Here is a 25229-nt window from a genome sequence, read left to right as displayed (position 1 = left end):
AAAAATTGATAGTATGTAATTGGTATCTGAGATGATAACTTATCTTAATCATTGCCTTGTTACAGAATATTCCAAGTTATCACCTCATTTAATTTCTCCCTATGAGGAGAACGGTCATTGGAGGAGACTAGAGGACCACTTCAGGTTGGAGTGGCTGGAGAAAGCTTTATGCTTGGGGTGGGGTGGGATTATGCTGTGCCTAAATGGTGGTTAGCACTGTGGCCAGGGCAGAATGCTCAGCATTTTGGCTGTGGTGAGGAGGTGGGAAAGCCCAAAATAGGTAAAGTCAGACTGGAAGTGGCCTCAGAGGTCACCCAGAGCACAGCTTCTCAAACTTCAATATGGGGGGGGGGTCTTATTAAAATGCATGCTCTAATTTAGTGGGTCGGGTGTGGTGCCTAGCACTCTGCATTTCTAACAGGCTCAGGGACTTCTTCAGACCACCCATTGAGTGGCAAGGGACTAGACCAATCCTTTCCTGAGTTCCAGCAAGGAAAAGGGACTCGTCCAGTGTCATGGAGCTTGACTGCAGCTGCAGCAGGATTATAAACAGCTTGAGTTACAATCCAGGATTTATTTAGGAAATATTAGGGTTATAAGGTTGGAACTGTTTAAGACAAGTAAAGACATTCTTTATGATGTGCATTCTCAATGCCAGGCACTTGACATACTTTATGTCACTACTCCTCATGACACCCCTACAGAATAAATAGTTTGGCTTTTCTTTTCCAGAGGGAAAACTGAGTCTCTAGTGGCTAAAGCGGCTTAACTAAGGTCGAATTAATATTTCCTTTGAGATCCTTTCCACCACAGAAGATAGGGAGCAGGTGAGCCTCCACTGTGTGCTCCAACAGCAATTGCTCCAGTACCTCTGGCCTCTGGTAGCACTCAACACCCCATCAGGCAACCAAATATTTACATCTCTCTCTCTCCTGCCACATAGTGAACTGTTAAAGTAGTAGGCTAAATAAAACAAACTGGGGGAAAAACAACAGCAAACATTTATGGACTGTTACTATGTACCAGGCCCTGTGGTGAGTATTTTAAAGCATGTTAATTCTTTCTGAACTGTGAGTTAGCCACTATTATTATTCCCATGTTACAGATGAGAACTTTGAGGTTTGGAACATTAAATGAATGGCCAAAGGTTCACAGTTAGAGAATGAGGATTCAAAATAGAGTTTTCTCAAAAGAATACAGTTACATATGAGCAAGGCTATAATTTATGGCGCTATTTGCATAGCCGAAGATGGGAAATCTCCCAAGGATCCAACCAGAATGGGCAGGTTAGGGACTATGGCACATTCGCCCAGGGGGGTAAGTGAAGCTGTAACTTCACCGTGAAGTTATTGTCAGGATATATTGCTAACTGAAGAGGGCCTGGTACAGGCCGTGCATGTATAGTCTGCTGCCTTTTATTTAAGTAGAAGGGGGGAAATCTGGATGCATATATACACATTTGCTTATATCTTGAAAAAGAAACAATAGAAGAATAAACCACAGGTTTACAAACCAAACAATGTACCTTGTTTCATAAGTTGGCTTTGGAACCATGTAAACATTTTACATAACTGAAAGCCAAAATTAAACCAAAAAGAACAAAAGCCATCTCCTAACATTGAAAACAAACTGAAACAAACAGTCCTGTATACAAAATTAATGGCACAACCTCACAGAGAATTGTTTTGAGTGACTTTGAAACACAGTGATTTGTGCAATCCAAGTGGGACAGAGACAAAAAGAAACACAAATAAAACCTAAACTGCATTCAGTAGTCTTTTGGTTGCTAATAAAAGTGGAATTGTTGTTTTGAAGTGATTATATATACAAATATACATATTCAACCGTAAGTAATTACATTAGTGTCTTCAGAAACCAAGGTTTGTGTTGTAAGTCGAGGAGTGTAAACATAAAATCTTAGAAATTAAGTAAATCTTGTCATCGTTAATGAGAATTGGAAACAGCAGTATAAAGTCCTTGCTAAGTAATTGCATTAATGTCATTAAGAGTAACCACACCAGGTCTCCTGCCTGCAGTCAGAACCCCCTTTCCACCTCCCACCACGCCTCCTTTCCCACTGGCCCAGGCGTTCATCTTTGCCCATGATAGACCAGATGGTTGTTTGTTGGATGGACCGGGGTGAATGTTTCCGTGGCTCCTACAACTCCAAAGTCTGTTTGGAGGATGTGCCCTGGATCCCTGGTTTTCCTGATCAAGGCCCTGAGTTCAGGTCCCAGCTGCCTCTTGTGTGTTCAGGCTGCGGTGGTGCAGGGCACCCAAGAAGTCTGAGGCCTCAAAGAACTGTCAGTCATCCAGGCAGGCCAGGAACCACCTCGCCTAGGACTGGAACCCACCAGGCTAAGCCCCGACTGCCAAGGCCAGGCTTCAGTCCTGGAGAGTCGCATGCTAATTCAGTCCTGCTCAGGAAACAGGCCTTTACTGCTTTTGTCTTTCTTTGTTTATTTATTTCTTCAATCCAACTTCTCAAATCTTTCGGCCTACCTGGCTTCACCTGTGCTTCGCAGGCTGCGGGTGCAGTGCTAGGTGGGCATGTCCCATCGGAAGTCTCAGTCAGGGTCAGAAGGCCCTGGCATCCATGGACTTGAGGTGCCAGCTTAACTGTGGGTCCTCAGTGGCTGTGAGGCTCAGCACAGGGGCACAGCCTGCCAGGCTTCCTGGCCCCTTGTGTCCTCTCTGTGGGACCGCTGCCTCAGGAGGTGTGCGTTGTCAGGCTCAGCCTGATTGAGGTCCTTCTGTGGCCCAATTCCAATCATTCTGAGTCTGGACTCTGAGCCCGCCCTCCGTCATGCCCCTCCCTGGGCCTCAGTTGCTACTTTAACGGGCTGCCAAGTACCTTAGTGTTATGGGTTGAATTGTGTCCCCCAGAAAGTGTGTTGAAGCCCTATCCCTCAATACCTGTGAATGTAAGCTCATTTGGAAATAGGATCTTCACAGATGATCAAGATGTGGTCAGTTAGGGTGATCCCTAATCCAATATGACTGTGTCCTTATAAAAAGGGAAAACTTTGGACACAGAGACAGACACACAGAAGGAGAACGCAGCTTGAACATGACAGCAGAGATCGGGATTACGCATTAATGACAAAGACTGCCATCAAAGGCCCAGATGCCAACCAGCCCTGCTGACACTTTGATTTGTACTTTTAGAGCCCAGGACTGTAACCAGAGAAATTTCTATTGTGTGAGCCACTGTCCATGGTGCTTTGTTACGGCAGCCCCAGGAAACCGACACACTTAGTAAGGAGGTCACCAAATGGCAACCATCACATATTTGTCAAGCCTGACTCTTATTTTAAAAAGCTTTGAGCCAACACTTAAAAATCCATAGACCACATGTAAAACTCAGATTTCCAGTTTCCTTGAAAAATCAGAACATCTGCCAACCCGAGGGCGTTCCTGCTTGGCCACAGGTGGCTGGAGCCGAGTCCTGGCCGCCCCTTTTGCTGGCCAGAGATCCTACAGGCAACTCGGTGCATGTCTGGAGGGGGCACATGTGTAAAATAGACAAGGTGCTTCACCCGCAGATGCATTTGCTTTATTCAGTGGGGTCCAGCCTCGCCCCAGCAGGCATTTGAGTTTTCGCTCTTTGTTCCAGTAACTCCACGGCCAGGGCTGTACCTCCTCTGCTCCCCAGGGTCACCCCTAGTCCACTGCCCCTGGCATCAGTTGTTACCAGCAGCCACTGAGATTCCAGCTTGTCTGTTCCCAGACCCTTTGACCTGCTCCTTGCTCTCCATCTGGGAGGCAGCCCTTCTCCCTGCGTGGACGCCACTGGCCCACGCACTGCCTGTCATCCTCTCCGGTTCCCATGTTCCTCCTGCTCCAGGGCAGCCAGCCTGCCGGGCTGCTGGGCCTGCCCTGCTGTGGGCAGTCTTCTGGCATCCAGGCCAGCCCTCCCCACCCATCCCACTGCCTACCGTATCCCAGACTCAACAGGTGAAACTTTTACCAAAAGAAGGTAAATAGTTGTCTTAATGACCGTTTTAAAACTCAAGAGCAGAGACTTGCCTGTCTGTCCAACTTACACGTTTACTTCTCCTGCCCCAGCCCAAAAATGTCTGAAGGGGGAAGTAGGATGGGAAATTGTAGAATATGCAAAAGAGAAAAAAAGTGAATCATTTCATCCTAATGAAAAGATTCTAGGAATTGAGTGTCTATTTGGAGCTTCAGTTGGTACCAGCCTGAAATGTTGTTCCTTAGGTGTTTTTCTTGTTTATCTTTTCAAATATAATACTTGATAACGTACAGAATGACAGTGTCTGAGTCATAAAGCGTAATAATGTAATGAACCCGGAGGACCTGCCTTGCAAAGCCAGAGCCAGCGCACAAACGAGAGCTGGCACCAGTCCCTGCTGATTTGGCCCGTTCTGTCCGCCACCTGCCCCAGGTGATTGTTGCCCTGAATTTCGAGTCCCTCTTTCCCCTCTTCTTTTGAACTCTTTATTTGAAAATCATTGCAAATTCACAGAAAAGCTGCGAAAATAAAGAGTGCAATGAACACCCACGTAGCCTTTACCGTTGCCCACCTTCTGTCAACACTTGACCCCACTTTCTTTGTCGTTGACCTTGTCCCCTCTCCTACCCCTTTTCGCTCCCTCCACTCACACGCTTATACACAGACACACACCAAATTTTTTGGAACTATGAAGCTGTCGTATTTTGTGACTCCTACCTACTTCAGTGTGTATTTATTTCCTAACAATGGAATATTCTCTTACATAAACACACTAAAGTTTTTAACTTCAGTCAATTGACCTAACAATGCCCTTTATAGCGTTTCTTTCCCTCTAGTACCAGATCCAGCTCTGTCTCCTTAGCATGGTTTAACCTGGGACATTTCCACAGATTTTCTTTTTCTTTCATGACATTGACCTCTCCCTCCCTTCCCCTCTTTTAAAAAAAAACAGACAACTCGTTGTTTTGAGTTTGAGTGGCAGTTGTCTCCTGTTTCTGAATATGCTTCCCTGACTTGACATTACACTTAAGGCTCAGCCATGCCGTGGCCGGTAGCTGTGGTCCATCCATCGCTGGTGCTGCACCTGGTCCCGGTGTGTGCATGGGCTACGCACCAGGTTTATTTGCATGTTGATGAACACTTGGGTTTTTCCAGATTTTTCTGACAGTGGGCAGTGCTGCTAGGAACATCCCTGCACGTCTGTTGGCATGTGTGTGAGAGTTTCTCTAGAGTTTATCCAGAAGTGGCGCTGCTGGCTCTTCAACCATGTGAATGTTGAACTTTTCAAGATGATTCCAAATTGTTTTCCAAAGTGGGTGTGGGCCCTTCTCCACTTTAAATGAGCAAGGGTTCCCTTAGACTTTATATCTTTTGGCCACCACGCTCATAGTGTGTGAGTTACTGTCTCGAGATGGTTGTAATTAGCATTTCTCAGATCACTAATGGTGTTGAGCATCTTTTCATGTTTTTTGACATATGTGTGCCATTTTCTGTGACGTGGAAATAGTAATAGTAGCAGTAACACCACTTCTTGTTTTCAACTGGTGATGTGTGAGGAACTATTTTAAGCACACACACACTCATTTAATCATAAAACACCCTAATGAGGTAGGAACCATATTACCCTCTCTTCACGGATTTTGCCCATTTCCTTTCAGATTGTTTGTCTTTTTCTTCTTGACGCCTTTGCGCCTTCTGTTTTAGCTGGGTTTCAATGACCCCACCCTGCAGGCGGAAGGGGAGAGTGCCACCTCGCTGCCGGTGGAAGTAGCTGTCCAGGTCCTCACTCTGCCTCTGTTGACACCCAAGGGGGACTCCCTGTGCCTGCTGGGCAGGGTGGTCGTCCCGATGCGCCATGTGGTGGCCAGCAATAGGCCGGGGTACCTCATTACTGGCCTGCTCTGAGAAAGTCCTGGCTCCCTACTTGGCCTGCTCTGAGACCACAACCCCAGCAGGGGTGTCGGGGCACCTCCTTGTACACGGCCTCGAGGAGGTGGAATCCAGGTTCCCTCCTGAGCCCTGGAGGGCCAGTGAGAGTGGAGGCACCATTTCCCCTGTGGTACTTGACTGGAGTAGAGAGGTAATTGTCTAAACATCCTGTCATGCCAGGATGCCCTTTCCTGATCCTTTGGCTGGAGAGAGCAGGCTTTTGCTGGGGGGGGGGGGGGGGGGGGGGGTGTTAGGTCTGTGCCCATTGACGTTTCCCGGCTCCAAGTCTGGCGCGGATGAGACAAAAAGGAAATATAGGGACTCCCCACTGGGTCCTGGGTCCTGAGGTCCCTAGCTGGTCTGCCTTCTCTCCACCACGAGTCTTATATTTTATATCGAATTGTTTTATATATAATGCCTGAAGCTTCTCGATGTGCTTAGTGGGAGAAATAGGAAAAAGTATGGTTACCCCGTCTTCCTGTAAGTGGAGCCTGGTTGCCTCGTAAGCATTCTTTGTGTATTCGGAATACTGATCCTTAGTCAAGGGTTTCACCATTGAAAAGATTATTTCTCAGTTTGTGGCTTTTTAAAACATTTGTTTCTGGTGCTTTTGGCATTTGTTTTGTCAGATGCTCTTGACTTTAATGTAGCTGCACGTATCATTCTTTTCTTTCTTTCTTCTTTTTTGGGCTAGTGGTTTTGTTTCTTGTTTAGGAAATAATTCCTTACCCCAAGTTTAGAAAGATAATCTCCCATAGCTCCTTCTAAATTTTTTAATGTTTTTGCTTCTCATGTTCAAGTTCTTAATCAGCCTGGAATTGATTTTGGTGTGTGTTACGGGGCAGGGGGTCCAATATCATATTTCTAAACAGCTTCACTGAAGTATAAATCGACATACAATAAAAAGGCATAAAGTGTACAGTTTGATAAGTTTTGACATATGTATGTATACGCCTGTGAAACCATCACCACAATAAAGAAGATGAACATATTCGTCACTCAAAAGTTTCCCCTGACCCTTGGTGACCCTTCCTCACTTGCACCTACCCCCCTCCCCTCTCCCCCCACCCCTTGGCTACCACTGATTGGTTTTCTGTTACTATTAGCATGGATTTCTGAGATTTTTGTATAAATGTAATCATACAGCGCATACTATTTTTGTTCAGTCTGGTTTCTTCCATTCAGCATAGTTATTTTGAGAGTCTTCCATGTTGTAGCATGTATCAGTAGTTCCTTCTTTTTTATTGCTGAGTTCTTGCCCACTTTGGGTCTGTAACACACTGCTGATCCATTCACTAGTTGACGGACACTTGGGTTATCTCCATTTGAGACTGTTACCCATAAAGCTGCTATGGACATTTGTGTACAAATCTTTGTACCTTGGAGCAGAATAGCTAATCATATAATAGTTGTAAGATTAACTTTTTAAGAAACTGCCAAACTGTTTTTCAAAGTTTTCCACATATATGAGCAATGTGTTCCACATCCATCCTTACCAAATACTTGGTATGGTCAGCTTTTTTAAAAAATATATATTTAGAGAGAGAGGAAGGGAAAGGGATAGAGAGAGAGAAACATTGATGAGAGAGACATCGATCAGCTGCCTCCTGCCTGCATCTTACTGGGGATCGATCGAGTCAGCAACCCAGCCATGTTCCCTGACCACGAATTGAACCAGAAACCTCTTGGTTCATGGGTCGAAGCTCAACCACTGAGCCATGCCGGCTGCGCTGGTTGGCCTTTTTAAAAAATATATATTTTTATTGATTTCAGAGAGAGGAAGAGAGAGAAATAGAAGCATCAAGGATGAGAGAGTCATTGATCTGCTGCCTCCTGCACGCCCCCGACTGGGGATCGAGCCCACAACCCGGGCATGTGCCCTGACCGGGAATCGAACCCCAATCGCCTGGAGCCTAGGTTGATGCTCAACCACTGAGCCACGCCCAGCCGGGCTGGTCATCCTTTCTAATTTAGCCATTCTAACAGGTGTGTAGCGGCATTGTGATTTTAGTTTGCATTTCCCACATGATATTGGGTATCTTTTTATGTGCTTTTATATATAATTTTTACCTAAATCAATATTTATTATATCATTAAGTCTTTGCAAGTATTAGTCAAAGTTCAGAGTGTATTCTGGTTTCTTTTTGTTTTGCTTGAAGTTAATTTGCTTGGGATTTATCTGGTGACTTTTTTAAAAAGTAAAATTGTGACATCTCCTATGTCTGAAAATATTATTTTCCTTGGACATTTCACTGGTAGTTTGACTAGGTATGGAATTCTAGATAAGGAAAATATTCCTTCAAAATTTTGAATGAATCACTCCATTGTCTTTCTGTTTCTGGTGTTGTTAGGAAGTTTAAAACTCTTCTGGTCTTCTCTGTCCCCAGTGTTCAAAGGGGACCTATTACATGGGTACTCAGTGGATCCTTTGAGTTTGGAAAGTTATATCCTTCAGTTCTGGGAAATTTCTCTGTTTTGAGGATGACTTCCTTTTCTCTGATTTTTCTTCCTGAAACTCTTGTCTTTTGGATGTGGGACTGCCTTTTAATTTCCTTATCTTTACTGCTCTACTTTTAATCTGTTTTTATATTTGCTCTGGGATGTTATCTTAACTCTACCTTCTAACCCTTTTATTGAATCTATTGTGCTTTTAATTTCTAAAAGTTCTTTGTTATTTTAAAATTTTTTTCTCGTTTCTCACTGCCTTTGATCAGGTTTTCACTCAAAATTATCTGTGCAATGTGATTTGACCTTTATGGAGTAAACAAATTTCGATTTATGCCGCAGGCTTCTTTTCTTCTGTGATGGGTCCTCTTCTGTGGGCTTCTCAGCTGCCGGCTTCTTGGTAGCTGCAGCCTTTTTACCCACCAAAGGCTTCTGCTTCCTAACACCAGCAGCCTTCCCTCCCTCCGTCCCTCCCTCCCTCCCCTCCTTCCTTCCCCGCCACAGGCTCCTGCTTTGGCGTCTAGTGCTGCTGCTGCTTTACCCCCGCAGCTGGTGGTTCCCGGCCTGGGGGAGCATGGCCTTTGCATATGGGTTTAGCTTCAGCATGATTCTCAGGTTTCTCAGGCCTCTGCCATGAATCTTCTTGCGTGGCGCTCAGAGGGCTCTTTGGGTCTCTGGGCTCTTCAAGATCCTGCTAAGGTCTGTATGGAGCATCCTGTGCATGAGATGGTTGTAGTTACTCTTGAGGGAGGAAGCTTTACGCCGGGTGCCATACAGACGATCCAACTTGAAGAGAGTGCTTTCAATTCAAATGCAGAAATGGCCCACATGCCCACCAGGAGCAAGTTTCAAAATGTTCCGTTTCCGCCCGGCCGGGCGTGGCTCAGTGGTTAAGCGTCGACCTAGGATCCAGGCGATCAGGGTTCGATTCCCGGTCAGGGCACATGCCCGGGTTGCGGGCTGCAGCTGATCAATGACTCTCTCATCATTGATGTTTCTGTCTCTCTCTCTCCCTCTCCTTTCCTCTCTCTGAAATCAATAAAGATATATTTAAAAAAAACAAAAAACCCAAAAAACCCAAAATGTTCAGTTTCCTTCAGTAAGCAGAGTAACTCCAGGGGTGTTTCTGAAGGCTTGGACACCGTTGTCCTCATTATAGACGATGCCAGGTCCCCTGTGCTGATAGGATGACTGTTTCTCAATTTGCCAGCTCTCATTCACTGAGAGGCGTAGACCTTTTTGATATCATCCCAGGCTTTGAGTTTCTTATGAAGAAAAACAGCCTCTTTGGTTTTCTCTTAGCTTTCAACTCTATCTTCAACCACCAAAGGAGGTTCAGGAACTTCTTCAGCATGACGACTTTTATTTATTTATTTTTTAAATCCTCACCTGAGGCTATTTTTTCCTTTGCTCCTCAAAGAGAGAGTAAGAAAGGGGGGGGGGGCAGAGGGAGCGAGAGAAACATCAATGAAACATCGATGTGAGAGAGACACATCGATTGGTTGCCTCCTGCAGGTGCCCTGACCGGGGCTGGGGATCAAGCCCACAACCGAGGTACCTGCCCTTGACCAGAATCTAACCCGAGACCCTTCAGTCCATGGGGTGATGCTCTAACCACTGAACCAAACTGGCCAGGAAGATAACTTTTAGACATGACCAGGGCTGGTAAGGCGAGGCAGCCAGGGCAGAGCAGGTGGCATATTGCTTCTGTGTTGTGTTTACTCTGCGGTGCGAATGGCACCAGGTATTGGTTGGTACAGACATGAGGCCCCCACAAACATTTTCCAAAAAACATTGTGGTCAGAAGGATGAGTCCCACCACCTCAAACTCTGGGAATTCAAGCCATAGCTCTGCCAGTACCCCAAGACTCAGCACTGGTTAGACGACCTGACAGCTCACCGACAGCATAGGGCTGTCTATTGTTTTTGCCACAACTTGATGCGAACAAAGTTCACGATATTTGGTCAAATGGGAACCTTGAATAGAGCAGGTGAAGTGACATTTTTGCAGATGACTCCTCCTTTGGGAGAACACTGATATCGGTGGACAAGCACACATCATGGTTTCCTCAGGAAAAGGCAAAAAACTATTTTAAATACTTTTTTAAATTTTAGAATAGATTTAGGTTTACAGAAAACATGTGAAGATGGTACAGAAAAAAAATCACATAGACTCTGCACCCAGTTCCCCCCGTTATTAACATCTTACATTAGCATGCTAGGTTTGTTACAGTTAATGAGCCAATATTGATACTTTATTATTACCCAAAGTCCACACTTTATTCAGATTTCCTTAGTTGTTATCTAATGTCATTTTTCTGGTCCAGGATCTCACCTATGACACCACATTACATTTGGTTGTCACATCTCCTTGGGCTCCTCTTGGCTGTGACAGTTTCTCATACTTTCCTTGTTTTTGATGACTTTAACAGTTTTGAGGAGTTTTGGTCAGTTGTTTGGTGGAATGTACCACAATTTTGGTTAATCTGATGTTTTTCTCATGGTCAGACTGGGGTTTGGGATATTTTAGGAGGGAGACCTAAATGTCTCCCTCCCACAGGGGTGCACTACCATTCTCATCCTGTCATATCAAGGATTCGAGTTCTCAAGGTGACTTCTCACTGTTGGTGTTGATCTTGATCAGCTGGTTGAGGTCATGTCTAAGCTTCTCCATTATAAAAGTACTCCCTCCCCCCATTTCCATACAAAGTGCTCTCTTTTATTCTCCAAATTTAAATAACATCTTTTATTTACTTACATCAGTGTTTCTTAACTGAGGGACAGTTTTTCCCTTCAGGGAATATTTGGAAAAAGTAAAATAAAATAGCATCTTTTCCGTTTCATGAATACATTTTTCTTATCTCTGAGAATATTGATATTTGCTTTGTAGTGTTTTATTATTGTTGTTTTGCTGATATTTGTCAAGTAGATCTTTTCTCAACTTTTTGCTTTTAATATTTTCACGTTCTCATGCTTTACGCATAATTTTTTAATCATGCAATTGTCAGTCTTTTTCTTTTAACTAATGAGTTTAGTCTGCCTATATATGTAGTAATTATTGATATGTTTGGGCCTGTTTCTTGGGTCTTTTTAAAAGATTTATAATTATCTCACTTTTTCTAGGCTTTTCTAGTTCTCACCTTTTGTTTGATTATCTTATTTTGTTGTTTATATTCTCTTTTTTTATGTTTCTTCTCTAATAGTCTGTAATATATGCACTCTACTACTGTTCTCATTTTTTATTGAGGCAAACTTAATAAATAGTAAGCTGTGCAAACCTTACATGTATGGCTTGATTTTTTTTTTTATCACAATTTTAGACCATCAGCTATTTTTTCTTAACACTTTAAAGATATTCTACTACTTGCTGGCTTCAGATTCTTGTGTTGAAAAGTCTACTGTCATTCTAGCAGTCATTCCTTTAAAGGTGAGCTGCCTGGCCCGACTGGTGTGGCTCAGTGGTTGAGCATCAACCTATGATCCAGGAGACCATGGTTCGATTCCCGGTCAGGGCACATGCCTGGGTTGCCGGCTCGATCCCCTGCTGGGGGTGTATAGGAGGCAGCTGATCAATGACTCTCTCATCATTGATGTTTCTCTCTCCCTCTCCATTCCTCTCTCTGAAATCAATAAAGACATTTTAATAAAAAAAATTAAAAAATTAAAAAAGGTGAGCTGCCTTTATTACTGTGAATACTTTTAAGGTCTTCTCTTTGTCTTTGGTGTTGTGTAGTCTCATTTGTATTCGTACCTTGCCTTACTCTATTGCATTCTTGGTGATATGTTTGTATATATGTTCCAGTTCATTAATTCCCTCTTCAGCTTTATCTAATTTGCTCTTTGACATACCTATGGAGTTCTTTATTACAACCATTATATTTTTCATATATAGAAATGTAAAAACTACATTTCCCCCCTCAGCTTCTTATTGATTACTCATAGTCTCTTTTAGTTTTCTCATCTTCGTGATTACATCATTTTTTCTGTAAATATTTTATACATAATTTCTGTAATTCTGTTTTTGAAAATTTCAGTGTGGGAGAAAAGATTGTTGTTTACTGTTTCTGCTGATTCTCATTCAGAGTCCTGCCTTAACACACATTAATCCTTTTTTAGGGCGGCAATTTTATTTTTTTTATGGCAACACACATGTTAATCTTTGATTACAAGCCCATTGCTTGATCATAATCTATGATACTACTGTGTCGAAATTGGAAAAGATTTCCTCCAAGGTTACATTTGCTTCTCCATCAGCTAGATGCTGTGGGTAGCTAATTCCCTAGAACCGTATCAGTCACTCTTGAGGATTTTGACTCAGTGAAGGTGGAAATTCCAGCCCAAAGTTTCCTTTGCTGTTGACACAAGGCACTGTGTCCTGATAGCAATGCTTCTATTGCTATTTGCCCTTGGGACAACTTGATCCCTTCTGGCTCCTCACTGCTCAGGCTGCATATAGCTCATGTCTGTCTTGTATTTAGTGGGTGATAAATGTTTCTTGATGAAACATTTACTCTTTTGACATCAGCACTGCCTCAAAGAGTGTTTCCTGTCCAGAATACCTTGACAGCCATAAAGCCAAAAGCAGTGTTCTGAGATAAGAAGTTTTTTGTTTTTTAGCTCTTCAGTGAGGAACCCAAACGTAATCCTGAGAGCTTAGAAAAATGTGTTTCAGTTGAGCAGCGATCCTTTCAGAGGAAAGGATCCCTGAAAAATCAGTCTCAGGCTGCAGTGTTTCAGAGATCATGAGTAACCATGTTCTCTACATAAGATTCTATGTGAGAAATTTCTTTCTGAATTTGGTGCCAGGAAAGCCTTGACTTCCCAGAGACATTGGCCAGCTTCCTCTGCCTTATGGCAAGAGCTTTGTAATACATCTTATTTCCTTTTTAGCCCAAGCTGCTTGGAAGCATTGGGCAAAACAGGTACCATATCATATCAGTGTTTTTAGTCCTTAGGACTGGCTTCCTCTTCTTTCTCATAGCCTTAATTTTTAATTTTTATGTATATATTAATAGATTTATAGCTTATTTACCTCTGTATCTCTATTATGGGAAGAAGCAAGTTATAAGTAAACTAAGTTAGCCCTGTCTGGGTAACTCAGTTGGTTAGAGCGTCATCCCAATACACCAAGGTTGTGGGCTTTATACCTGGTCAGGGCACATACAAGAATGAACCAATGTATGCATCAGTAAGTGGAACAACAAATTGATCTCTCTCTTTTTTCCTCTCTCTCTTTCTCCCGCTCTCTCTCAAATCAATTTTTTAAAATAACTAAATTAAGTTAAAGTTTATAAACATTTTACATTTCTTTCCTTCCCTTGTGTTCTTAAGATATCCAAAGGGAAGGTGTAACTTGAAATATTTGTACAGATTGACCTGGCTACAAGTTCTGAAGCTTCACACCTAAGGCATGAGTAAGTGAGGCATTTCTTCCTCTGCTCCCCCCTCTTGTGGGCACATGTATCCCAGCTGTTCTGAACAGTGATTCTCCGCTCATTTCCCTTGCCTTCATGGTGGACCGGGGGTGAGTGAGTTGTTTTGGGACTTCACCCAACTTAAGAGTAAGAACTAGACCTTGCCTATATTAAGACATTTTCGCAGAGAGTTCAGAGTGGACTAATATACGTTCTATTCACAACTGGTGGAAAAGGGTAGGTAGTTTCATCCCCATATTATAAATGTCAGAACTGGGGTATCCTTGACAAACTCCTTCTGTGAGTTCTGACTTTTGCTCTGTCTCATCCGTTGACTCGTAGTTGCTGACTGCTACATGAAGTGCTTACGGCCATGGGCTGTGGAGCTAGGCTGCCTACTCATATCCTTTCACTACCCACTACGTACTGACTTTGTGACCTTCAGCAAAGTTACTCAACCTCTCTGTACCTCAGTTTCCTCATCTGCAAAATAGGAAAAGTAATAATATCTTCGTCCTAGAGTTGTTACGAGAACAAAAAGATTAAATATGGGAAAAGTGCTTAGAACATATAGAAAGCACTCATAAATGTTGACCATTATTATTACTATTAGTCCCTCCCCTCCCCTCCCCTCTCCTCCCCTCCCCTCCCCTCCCCTCCCCTCCCCTCCCCTCCCCTTCCCTCCCCTCCCCTCCCCTCCCCTCCCCTCCCCTCCCCTCCCCTCCCCACTGCACTTGGCCAGCTTCATCCACCCTCGTGGCTCCAGGCTCTCTCATAGTCTGATGGTTGCAAATTCTTTACCACCTTCTCCTCTGGGCATTGGTGCTCTATGTCCAAGTCTTTGTCAGCCCTTCACCCTTCCTTTCCATCTAAGAGGGGCGTCTAGCATCCTTCTAGAGGATTCAGGCTGGTAAGTTAAAATTTTTCATTCATTCATTCATTCACTCATTTATTCATTCATCCCAGCAGTGCCTCAGTCTTCTTCCCCCTCTGAGGTTTGTGATTGGCTCCCAATTCTGGGACTATGTCAGGCCACCCTTCACACCCTTGATTCAGGCCACTGCTCTCTCTATGAGCAGAATATTTAGCCCACTTAACCCAAAACCCAGCTTCTCTGAATTACAGTTCAGTGTGGCCTCACCAGTCCTATCTCAGGTTATGCCGTGGGTACCTCTGATGGCTCCACAACACTGGGAGCCCTGCTGATGACAGTTGGACCCAGGGAGCCTGTGGTCCAAGGAACACAGTCTCATATCTGGGGACAGGCCAATGGCTGATCACTTCCCACGTGGGAAACTAAGTGCTGAATCCTGAGTGAATCTTGGGTAAGAGCTGGCAGGGTCAGGAGGAGGTCAGGCCAGGGCACCAGGTATGTCTCTGAGAACCCGTTTTTCGAGGACCCAGCCCTGGCACACCATTATTGTAGTCAAAGGCTCAGTATCCTCACGGCCATCTGATGCCACCCACATGTGGAACCTAGAGACAAGTGTGCATGTGTAAGTGACTGAAAAAAAGTTCTTTCTTCCTCATGATCCAGCTTGATCATGGGGTGGTGGTTCCAAAGCCTGGCTCAGGTGGATCCACAGTGATAGCAGGAGGATACTGAATACTGGGGAAGGTGAACTGGGACTATGGGAAGGTGTTAGGAATGTACGAGGGAGTGGCATTCTCTTGCTTGTAGCATTAGTGGGAAGTATGTCATGATATTCAATGCCTGTGCCCCTCAGTGAGCTTCTCTGAGGCAAAGGTGGCCTCAACGTGCCAGCCAAGTCTGCCCACTTGCCCCATTGGAGTGGTGACCTGCTTGTTAGTCTGCTGGGGCTACCATAACAAGACATGACAGGCTGGTGGCGTACACAACAGAACTTTATTTTCTCACAGTTTCTGGATGCTGAAAGTCCAAGTCAAGATCTCATTAGGTTTGGTACCTGATGAGGACTCTCCTTGGATAGTAGACTGCCACCTTCTCTCTGTGTTCTCACGTGGCCTTTCCCCTGTGCAGAGAGAGAGAGAAAGGGAACTCTGGTGTCTCTTCTTACAAGCTCCCAGTTCTATCAGATCAGGCCACACCCTTATGACCTCTTCAACCTTAGTTACCTCCTTAAAGGCCCTTTCTCCAAATATAGTCACACTGGGGGTTAGGTCTTCAACATATGGATTCTGAGGGGACACAGTTCAGTCCAACACCCACTACCACCCCAACACCCCACTTTCCTGGCATGTGACCTGTGTTGCTGAGCCAGCTCAATCCTACCCCTCAGCAGTGTGAAGGGCTATACAATGTCTGGCTCTGGCACCCTCTAGAAATGTCAACTGAATCAAAACTGAATGTGTCTTTCTAGTCAAAGGAAAGCTCATCTTATTCAAAGAATGTTACATAAGATTTTCACAACCTCCTCTTGATAAAATTGAGACCCTCTGGGCTATTGCGAAACCAGACCTGATCCACACCCCTTTATCTCTGTCACCCCTGCTGTGGTGTCTCTAGCAGCTGAATTGGAAACAGACCAGATTGCCAAAACAAACCCTGGTGTTTGCACGCGCAGGAAAGAGGGGCTTAAACTGCACTTTCTTAAGCAGTGGCAGTACATTCACACTGGTCGCTCATACCTAATAAAAGTCTGTTCTGGGATTTGTGAAAGACAGGTTTTAGATTGGCAGTGACTTATGGCCTGGCCTGACCGCAGGCTTTGGCCTTAGCCCTCCCTGAAGAAGACCTTGCTGAGGTCTGGGTGTGCTCAGCCCCCAAGTCTGGTGAGGACTTCTCCCAGAGTAGGCGGCTATGCTTTGGAAGGGCCTGGAGTCCTTCACCCACAGCCCCTTGGCCCCTCATGTCAGACCTGCTGGCCACCTCTAGCCCACCCAGGTCTAGATGGGCCAACAGAAAAAGTTCTTTGCTCGGACTTACCTCTCTGGGGCCCTCAATGTGTGGGGGCTGCCGGAGTTGCCAGCAGGGCTGTGGGGCCTGACAGCTGGTCTCCAGGAGCTGCTTTCGTAGAGGCTCTTTGATGCTGGTGTGAGGATAGTGGGTAGAAAGGGCAGTGCCGCTGGCCTTGCGAACCCTGGAAGAGCCTGATGACCACGGAGGAACCCCTGCTTGCCAATGGCTCCCTTGATAGGGTCTGAGTTTGCTTGATTGGAATAGCCCTGCATGTGTTCTTTCCCAGGAACAGTCGGAGGCCTGATGGACTCCGGGCCTGTTGAGCTGGGAGGAGTGGTGCCGCTTGGGCTGCATCCATAGATTGCTAAGGGAGGGTTTCTGGCATGGGAGGTGTTTCTGAATCTCCTGTACTCCAAGATTCATAGAACACTGAGCTAAGGGTCCCTGAAGATCATCTCTCCCTCACAGTGAGGTTCAGAACATTTATTTATTCAGTGCCATCCCTGTGAAATGCTTGAAAATGGGGATTCCCCAATCAGACAGCGTCCCTTCCCTCAAGGAATTTCTATTTTAAGGCTGAGAGATCTACACATACACCAGCAGTAAAGGGTTTACCCAATGGATAACACACATGTGGCACTTACTAAGTGCCAGGTATTGTTCTAAGCACTTAACAAGAATTAAGTCATTAATCCTTTCTGTAACCTTGTGAGGTAAGTAAGACTATTATCGCCGTTCTACAGATGAGGAAACTGAAGCACAGAGAAGTTTAGTAACTGAGCCAGGGTCACAGGACAGTAGATGTTGGAGCTGGTATTCTTTTGTGGAGAGCCTGACCCCGGAGCCCATGCTCTTTACTCCCAGGCTGAACACCTCTCAGGAGCCCCTGTGGTGAGTAGGGGCCTCCGAGGAGACCACTTGAGCTGGGGTAATGGAGCTTGTCAGGGGGGAAAAGGCAGGAAGACAGCTAGTGGAGGGCACGTGTGTGCAGAGGTGGGGAGATGCTGAAGCACCCGCCTGTCGGGAGTGGGGACTGATCTGGCCCTGCTGGGATCAAGTTCATGTGTGACAGCCTGGCAGCCAATGTGTAGAGACTGGAGGTGGAAAATGGGCAGCCAGGCATAGCGTTTCTTGGCCTTCACGGTATCACAAAATGATTTTTCATATTGTGGTAAAATACACATATCTAAACTTTACCACTTTAACCATTTTAAGTGTACAATTCAGTGGCATCAAGTAGATCTACAGGATTGTGCAAACACCTCTGTTTCATTCCGGAACATTTTCATCACCCCATAGGAAACCCTGTCCCCGTTAAGCATCTACTCCCCACCCTCTCCCCCAGTCCCTGGCAACCAGTCCTCTGCTTCTGTCTCTGTGAAAGTGCCTATTCTGGGTATAAACTTACCCAGGTCATAGAGGAATCAGACAATAGGTGGCCTCTGTGACTGGCCCGTTCACCTTGCATAACGTCCTCAAGTTCATCCGAGTTGCAGCGTGGGTCAGTCCTTTTCATGGCCGAACAGTCAGCATGTTTATTTTTAGTCAGAATGCCTTTCAGGGGGGACCATGGGTGCCCCCCTTTACCCAAGTCACTCCCACTCTGTGTGGTTGTGCTCCTGATGTTACCTGGCTGCGTTATCTGTTTCTGTCTTTGGCTTAAACCAACAACTTTCAACCTTTTTCACCTCATGGCACGTATAAACTAATTACTAAAATTCTGTGGCACACCCAGAAATGTATTTTATTTTTTTGCTGATCTGACAAAAAATAGGTTAATTTTTATTGCTATACAAAAATAATGGTAGTAGTAATTACCTACCCTTTTTGCTCCAAAATGACTATTTTTAAAAATCTGGTGCCGTCGGCTGTTGTTGCTCAGTGGTTGAGTGTCAACCCAGGAACCAGGAGGTCACCAGTTTGATTCCCCGTCAGGGCTCTTGCCTGGGTGCAGGTTTGATCCCCAGTAGGGGACATACAGGAGGCAGCCAATCGATTATGCTTCTCTCTCATCAATATTTCTATCTCTCTATCCTTTTCCCTCTCTAAAAAACAAACAAACAAACAAAAAAACAAACATCAGGTGCCTTTACTTTTATATAAGGATTTCTGGTACCAAGAATTAACCAATGAGATGCAGCCTTATAATGCAACATGATCAATAAGCTGCAGCTCTATTATATGACCTGTATACTTATGGCTCAAGACAGGGCATTCACACCGGACGGCTATTATTGTGTTAGCTGTTGTCGTTTTTTTATTTGACAATCTAAGGGGAAAGAGGTCAGGTCTCCAGGCTAGTCAGGTATTATAAGTTTTAAAAATGTTTGTGGCACATGGGTCGAAAATTGCTGGTTTAGACAAAAGCATTTGGTCCAGATGTTGTGGATCCCTGAACGTGGTTCTGCGGGCTCAGCCTTTGTCTGTAGGCAGTGGGTGGCTGCCCGGTGCGTGGATCCCACTCCTTTGTGGGAAGCCATGTCTGCGCTGGGTGACCCTGCCAGGCTGAATGTCCCCCGGGGAGCCCATGCAGAACGGGCCATCCTTCTCAGGCAGTTTATAACTGAGACCAGGAGGGGAAAAGCCACTTCCTGGGGCTTGGACCAGCTTAACTGTGTGATTGGCAGAGCCTGAGAAGAGGGGAGAAGAAAGCCACGAGGACGAGGGACAGGTTCTTGAGTTCTGGGAAACGTCAGTCTGTCTTCTATAAATGTCTCTCCCACTCTCTGTGTGTCTGTCTCTGTCTCTGTTTAAGCTGGCAAGCTCAGTAGGGTGGTGAAGGGGAGTGGGAGAACAAATTATTGATAATAATTAACTTTTCCAAAAAGGGTTGAAGGTGCTGATTTTTAAAAAGGTCAAGCTCATAAGGGATAATGTACATACAGTAAAATTCACTGTTAGGCATTCAGTTCTATGAGCTTTTTGTATAGTTTTTTATTGTGGTAAAATATACATAACATAAAATTTACCATTCTGACCATTTTTAAGAGTACAATTCAGTGGCATTAAGTATATTCACGGTGTTGTGCAGCCATCGCCACCACCCATCTCCAAATACTCTCATCTTCCCCAAATGAAACTGCGCTCATCGAATACTGGTTCTCTATTCTCCCCTCTCCCAGCTCCTGGTAGCCCCTCTCCTACTTTCCGCCTGTGTGAATTTGCCTCCTAGGTACTGCTTATACGCAGAATATATAAGTGGATTCATACCATATCTGTCCTTTTTGCCTGGCTTATTTCACTTAGCATAATTTTTTCGCGGTTCATCCATGCTGTGGCATATGTCAGAATTGCCTTCCTTTTTGAGGCTGGATATTATTCTGTTGTGTGTGTAGATCATTTTGTGTCTGTTGATAAACACTTTGCTTGCTTGCACCTTTGGACTATTGTGAATAGTGCTGCTGTGAACATGGGAGTACTAGTATCTGAGTCCCTGCTTTCACTTCTTTGGGTCATATACCTAGAAGTGCTATTGCTGGATCAGATGGTAATTCTATGTTTAATTTTTTGAGAAACCTCCATACTGTTTTCCAGAGTGGCTAGATCATTTTACATTCCCACCAGCAGGGCACAAGGGTTCCAACTTCTCCACATCCTGGCCAACACTTGTTATTTCCAGTTTTTATTATAATGGCCATCCTAGTGGGTGTAAAGTGGTATCTCACTGTGGTTAGTTCTGTGAGTTTGGCAAGTGTCTACAGTCATATAACCATAAGATATGATTGGGGGGCAGAAAATGGACATAACAGGTGTACTTTTTCCAGTGCTCCCTCTTGGACGGTGAGAATGAGAAAGAGGTTCCCAGGGATGAGATGGGGCAGGAGGTGGGGGATCTACCCAGCCTGAAGGTGAGAAATGCAGCTGGGCAGTGGCGTGGGGAGCAGATTGGCAGATTTAGAGGCCAAAGTCATGAGAGACTGCATCTTTGGGGCCTCACCTAGACCAGGAGACAGGTGCAGGTGAGGGAATCGAGAGGTCAGAGACTTACCTGAGTGTGGTGCTGGGCCACTGCATTCAGCTTTACCCCCCCCCCCCCATCCCAGCCTCCTCTGGTCTGTGTTTGACAGTTCCCGTCCTGTCCTCTCTTCCTGGCTTCTCCATCGGCTGTGGTCTGTGACAGAGCCCTGTCTCCCAAGGTGTCTGGTGTAGAATGATCTCTGGCGGGAAACACAGCTTGGAGGCCAGCGGACAGCATTTGTGTCCTGCTCCCGAATCGCGGGTGTGTTTGTTGACCTGGCAGAAGTCAGGGAAGTGCTTGGACACCATTTCCTCCGTCTGTGCCTTGCAGGGCGGAAGCCTTGTGCTTCATTAACTGCCCCCGTGGAACTGGCGGGGAGCCTCCTTGGCTCACGTCCCTTAAGCACCACAGGCCTCCGTGCACTTCCAACCCTGGGCACCACTTTGTCTAAGCAAGTGGCAGCCGACTCTGCAAATGCGAGTTTAAAGGTAAGAAAATCAAAGTGGTTCAAGATTTCCATGACAGATAGAAGATGTTGCATTTTTAGAGCAAATGTTGAAAACAACTTGAGATCTGATGGGGGTAGAGATGAGGGGGAGGAAGAGAATGAATACTGTACCCCGCCTGGAGTTATCTCTAGAAATCCTCATGTGTGGAAGAGCGAAAGGAGCTTTATCCTCTGGATTTAGAGGTTCTGGGCCTGGGTATGGATTATGCTCCGATCTGTGCAGGCATTGAGGACAGTGATTCGAAAATGCAGCAGTTTCCTGTCCAACAGAGAGCTTTTCCTGGAAAACCCCTAGTAGACTGTGCTTAGAGCTATATCATCCTCCCGGCATCCAATTTCTATTTAATATAATCGGGAGGGATGAGGGAACTAGATCATCCAAGCCTGCCAATGACAGCCTATCCTCAGATTTGTCCCCTTTCCATGAGTGATAGTTGCTAGCAGTACTTAGGATGTGCCAGGCACCCTGCATCATTTCACATAATTCTTTCTGAGAGCCCGATGCTTTCATGTCCTTATTTCACAGTGTCAGGAAGGTTAAATAACCTACCCAGGGTCTCACAGCTACGAATGCCTATTCGTTCTGAACCCCTACCTACAATGAGCCAAATGCCCACAAGGAGCCCCTCTTGCACAGAACTGATGGGCAGGAACATTAAATTCATTGTCAAAGTGTATGACCTAATATACAATGGAATATTATTCAGTCTTAAAAGTAGGAAATTCTGACATGGACCTTGAGGACATTATGCTAAGTGAGGTAAGTGAGACAAACAATGACAAATGCTGCGTGATCTTATTTATATGGAATCTAAAAAAGCCAAACTTATAAAAATGGGGAGTGGAATAGCTGTTGCCAGGGGCTGGGGATAGGGGACTTTAAGGGATGTTATTTAAGGATACAAACTTGCAACTGCTAAATGAATAAGTCCTGGAGATCTAATGTACAGTAGAGTGTTTATAGTCAACAACACTGTATTATAAACTTCAGTCACTAGAAGACCAGATCTTAATTGTTCTCACCAAAAAACAACAATAACAACAAAAAACAGGAAATGATAATTTTGTGATGTGATAGGTGATTGAGCAGTGGACTTCTTTGACTTCTCATAATGGTTCATTCACCCTTTGGTATTTTCTGTGTGAGATCTTATTTGTGACTCAGGAGGGGCCCCTCCAAAACCCTGACCTTTCTGCTCATCCAGGTGAGGGGCCTTGGCAACCTGTCTGCATGACCTGAATAGTACTGTCCTAATTTTGCAAGTTTCTGAATCTTGTGGAACATTCCTATGTCTTCAGAACATTCATGGTTGTCCACATCTTCTAGAGTGTTTTTGAAATTACGTGGTTGAAGTTTTCAATAGTAAAACTTATTACCTGGATTTACATATTTATTGCACATATGCATCAGTTTAACTGCTGTTCTACAGGCATACTTAAAGGGATCAGGCCATTTCAAACAGGTTTAGGTGCCTAAGACATCATGACTTGAAAGCAGAAGTTTTTACCATTTTTCATAGGTCTAGGAATGTGCAATTTATATTCCTTGCTGTTGGGATTCGTTTTTATGCAAAGTCCCTCCTCCACCACCATCACCACTGTCTAATGCCATAGGCACTTGGAAGTTGAAGTTCTGACCAACTCACGTTGCTGGCAGGTTTTCTTTTTAATGTCAAGTTCTATGTCTGCACTTAGCTTACTTGTCCTGACATTTCTTTATGAACAGAATTACACCAACTTCATATTATTGGAATGAGGTAAGAAGTGAATGCCTAAATTGACCTAAATCCTAGTGTTGGAATTTTTGGAGTACACTTTTATATAGTTCAGTAAGTTTTTAGAAGGTCAGATTGCCGGCACCATATGGTAATCCCTCACCACCTGGCAGAGTCCTCTTCATTTAGTTATTTATTCAGCCCACATTTATTAGATGCTCACTGCGCTCACTTTACTAAGCACTGAGGATCCATGGGGCCAGTCTGACATTTGAAGGTACCGCCTCTGTGCTGGACTCTTTACAAATATGTTCTCTTATCCATCAGAAATAAACCATTGTTTCTGGCCCCATCATGCCTACAGTTAAGAGAGCCAGACACGTAAGTGGTCATAATGTCACCTAGTCATTGTTAATAGTCTTCTGTACAAGGTGCACTGGGGAGGCGACAAGTAGTTCTGCGTGGGAAAGTCAGGAAAGGCTTCAGAGGGAACTCCAGAGCCAGCCTCGAGTGAGACCCCATCCTGTTCTTTCAGAAAACCGCTCTCCATCCCTGGCTGGTGTGGCTCAGTGGTTAGAGCGTCAGCCCTCCCACCGAGTTTCATTCCTGGTCAAGGGCACGTACCTGAGTTACAGGCTTGTTCCCTGGCCCCAGGTATGTGCCAGAGGCAACCAATCAATGCGTCTCTCTTACATCAATGTTTCTCTCCCCTCCCTCTCTAAAAATCAATGGAAAAAATATCCTTGGGCCCTAGCTGACTTGGCCCAGTGATTAGAGCTTTGGCCTGCGGACTGAAAGATCCCAGGTTCGATTCTGGCCAAAGGCACATACCTGTGGTATTTTATTATAGCAGCCAGAATGAACTAAAACAATATGTATATGACACATTTTGTTCATCTGTTCATTTGCTGATGGACACTTGGGTTGTTTGTACCTTTGGGCTACTGTGAATAGTGCTCCTTTGAACATCAGTGTGCAAGTATCTGCTTTGAGTCCCTGCTTTTAGTTCCTTTGGGTAAATACCTGAGAGTGGAATTTCTGGGTCATATGGTGATTCTACGTTTGATCACCAAACTGTTTTCCACGGTAGCTGCATCATTTTACGTTCCCACCAGCAGCGCACAAGGGTTCCATGCTCCATATTCATTAACACTTGTTCTTTTCTTTTCTTTTTTAAAATCATAGCCATACTAAGGGGTGTGAAATAGTTCTGAGTTGCATTTCATTAATGACTAATGACATTGAGCATCTTTTCATGTGCCTACTGGCCATTTGTCGATCTGTTTGGGAGAAATGCCTATTTGAGTCCTTTGCGCATTTTAGTTGTGTTTGTTGTTGCTGAGTTGTGGGTGTTCTTTATACATTCTGGATATTAATCATTTATGAAATACATGCTTCGCAAATATTTTCTCCCATTCTGAAGGTTGCCTTTTTGATGCTAACAAAATTTTTAAATTTTTTCCTCTGTTGCCTTTGCTTTTGGTGTCATATCCAAGAAATCATTGCTAAATTCAACATCATGAAAAACTTCCCTCATGTTTTTTTCTAAGAGTTTATAGTTTAGTTCTTAAGTTTAGGTCTTTGATCCACACCGAGTTAATATTTGTATATGGTCACATTTATTGTTGTTATTAAGAATGTTTGTGAATATCCGTGACATCTTACACAGAGATGGATTCACACAGTCAAGTCTGCTTAAAACCTGTGAAAAGCAGACTTTTTATATGCTGTTGACTAGATATCTGTGAAAATTAGACTGATTTAACCGGGGAATTTCCACTGTGAAGTTTCCTTTGGGGTTTGGACTGTTGAATGAAGGATGAGACACTACTGCTGGTTGCATTTGAGACAATACAAAGACATATCATTCAGAGCAGGAGATTGAAAAATACTCATGGGGTCATTTTTAATTTTTTTAAAATAGGAGAATGCTCATGGGCCTGATGCTTTAAAATGGCTTGCAGATGAGTGGAGGTGGGGAGGCACCAGGGTCCAGCTGGCTGAGAGCTCCCTCGCCTCCTGGGAAGGACTCTGGGGTGGCTGCTGGACCTGGGAGGACAGCAGGATTAGGGCCTGGGGAGGCTGGGTCTGGAACCTGCCCTGTACGATGGAGGCATACTTTAGTTTGATTTGGAGAACAGTCAGTCTTATGTATGCTCTCCCATGAACCTGTCTACCAGCTTCAAGTTCATCCATTTGTTGAACTGGTTTCATCTATCTCCTCTACCTCTTTTTTCCCCTGGAGTATTTTATAGCCAATCCCAGAATTCTTATATTTGACTTGCAAGTATTTCATTGTGCATTTCTCAAACTTAGGGCTTTTCTCTCTTGTATAATCACAATGCTGTTATCACACCTAAGATTAATATAAATCCCAAGCATCCTATAATTTCGGTCCAAATT

General features: G+C 44.5%; 1 protein-coding gene and 1 pseudogene across 1 annotated transcript in view; one reads left to right on the top strand and one right to left on the bottom strand.

Moving 5' to 3' along the window:
* COL23A1 (collagen type XXIII alpha 1 chain) overlaps positions 1 to 25229 on the top strand; it is a 303359-nt gene that overhangs the window by 61457 nt on the left and 216673 nt on the right. The window lies entirely within an intron of this gene.
* LOC107529789 (large ribosomal subunit protein uL4-like) lies at positions 8682 to 10412 on the bottom strand (annotated as a pseudogene).

This window comes from Miniopterus natalensis, chromosome 4 (genome assembly GCF_054644295.1).
Source record: "Miniopterus natalensis isolate mMinNat1 chromosome 4, mMinNat1.hap1, whole genome shotgun sequence".
NCBI classification, from domain to species: domain Eukaryota; kingdom Metazoa; phylum Chordata; class Mammalia; order Chiroptera; family Miniopteridae; genus Miniopterus; species Miniopterus natalensis.
This window is presented reverse-complemented; position numbering and strand designations above follow the sequence as displayed.